The following is a 2,065-nucleotide window of genomic DNA, read 5'->3' on the forward strand; positions in this document are numbered from 1 at the left end:
ATGGATGAACGTAGAAAATATAAGAATGCTAATGATGAAGAAAGTAAAAGGAACTATCGGCAATTAAGAAATGCTATAAATAGGAAATGCAAACTGGCGAAAGAAGAGTGGATTAAAGAAAAGTGTTCAGAAGTGGAAAGAGAAATGAACATTGGTAAAATTGACGGAGCATACAGGAAAGTTAAGGAAAATTTTGGGGTACATAAATTAAAATCTAATAATGTGTTAAACAAAGATGGTACACCAATATATAATACGAAAGGTAAAGTCGATAGATGGGTGGAATATATTGAAGAGTTATACGGAGGAAATGAATTAGAAAATGGTGTTATAGAGGAAGAAGAGGAAGTTGAGGAGGATGAAATGGGAGAAACAATACTGAGATCTGAATTTAAGAGAGCATTAAAAGATTTAAATGGCAGAAAGGCTCCTGGAATAGACGGAATACCTGTAGAATTACTGCGCAGTGCAGGTGAGGAAGCGATTGATAGATTATACAAACTGGTGTGTAATATTTATGAAAAAGGGGAATTTCCGTCAGACTTCAAAAAAAGTGTTATAGTTATGATACCAAAGAAAGCAGGGGCAGATAAATGTGAAGAATACAGAACAATTAGTTTAACTAGTCATGCATCAAAAATCTTAACTAGAATTTTATACAGAAGAATTGAGAGGAGAGTGGAAGAAGTGTTAGGAGAAGACCAATTTGGTTTCAGGAAAAGTATAGGGACAAGGGAAGCAATTTTAGGCCTCAGATTAATAGTAGAAGGAAGATTAAAGAAAAACAAACCAACATACTTGGCGTTTATAGACCTAGAAAAGGCTTTCGATAACGTAGATTGGAATAAAATGTTCAGCATTTTAAAAAAATTAGGGTTCAAATACAGAGATAGAAGAACAATTGCTAACATGTACAGGAACCAAACAGCAACAATAACAATTGAAGAACATAAGAAAGAAGCCCTAATAAGAAAGGGAGTCCGACAAGGATGTTCCCTATCTCCGTTACTTTTTAATCTTTACATGGAACTAGCAGTTAATGATGTTAAAGAACAATTTAGATTCGGAGTAACAGTACAAGGTGAAAAGATAAAGATGCTACGATTTGCTGATGATATAGTAATTCTAGCCGAGAGTAAAAAGGATTTAGAAGAAACAATGAACGGCATAGATGAAGTCCTACGCAAGAACTATCGCATGAAAATAAACAAGAACAAAACAAAAGTAATGAAATGTAGTAGAAATAACAATGATGGACCACTGAATGTGAAAATAGGAGGAGAAAAGATTATGGAGGTAGAAGAATTTTGTTATTTGGGAAGTAAAATTACTAAAGATGGACGAAGCAGGAGCGATATAAAATGCCGAATAGCACAAGCTAAACGAGCCTTCAGTAAGAAATATAATTTGTTTACATCAAAAATTAATTTAAATCTCAGGAAAAGATTTTTGAAAGTGTATGTTTGGAGTGTCGCTTTATATGGAAGTGAAACTTGGACAATCGGAGTATCTGAGAAGAAAAGATTAGAAGCTTTTGAAATGTGGTGCTATAGGAGAATGTTAAAAATCAGATGGGTGGATAAAGTGACAAATGAAGAGGTATTGCGGCAAATAGATGAAGAAAGAAGCATTTGGAAGAATATAGTTAAAAGAAGAGACAGACTTATAGGCCACATACTAAGGCATCCTGGAATAGTCGCTTTAATATTGGAAGGACAGGTAGAAGGGAAAAATTGTGTAGGCAGGCCACGTTTGGAGTATGTAAAACAAATTGTTGGGGATGTAGGATGTAGAGGGTATACTGAAATGAAACGACTAGCACTAGATAGGGAATCTTGGAGAGCTGCATCAAACCAGTCAAATGACTGAAGACAAAAAAAAAAAAAAAAAAAAAAATTAATTTGTATTTAAAAAATCAAGTAGATATATATAAATTAATATGTATAATTATCTTATCAAACTGAATCTTAAAGTAAAAGTTAAACCATGAGTTTTTTTTTATAATTATATATTTTTAATAGACTTATTTTAATATAATTACTCTCCTTAGGTTTAAATTAATACC

This window comes from Lycorma delicatula, chromosome 10 (assembly GCF_047948215.1).
Source record: "Lycorma delicatula isolate Av1 chromosome 10, ASM4794821v1, whole genome shotgun sequence".
Taxonomy (NCBI): domain Eukaryota; kingdom Metazoa; phylum Arthropoda; class Insecta; order Hemiptera; family Fulgoridae; genus Lycorma; species Lycorma delicatula.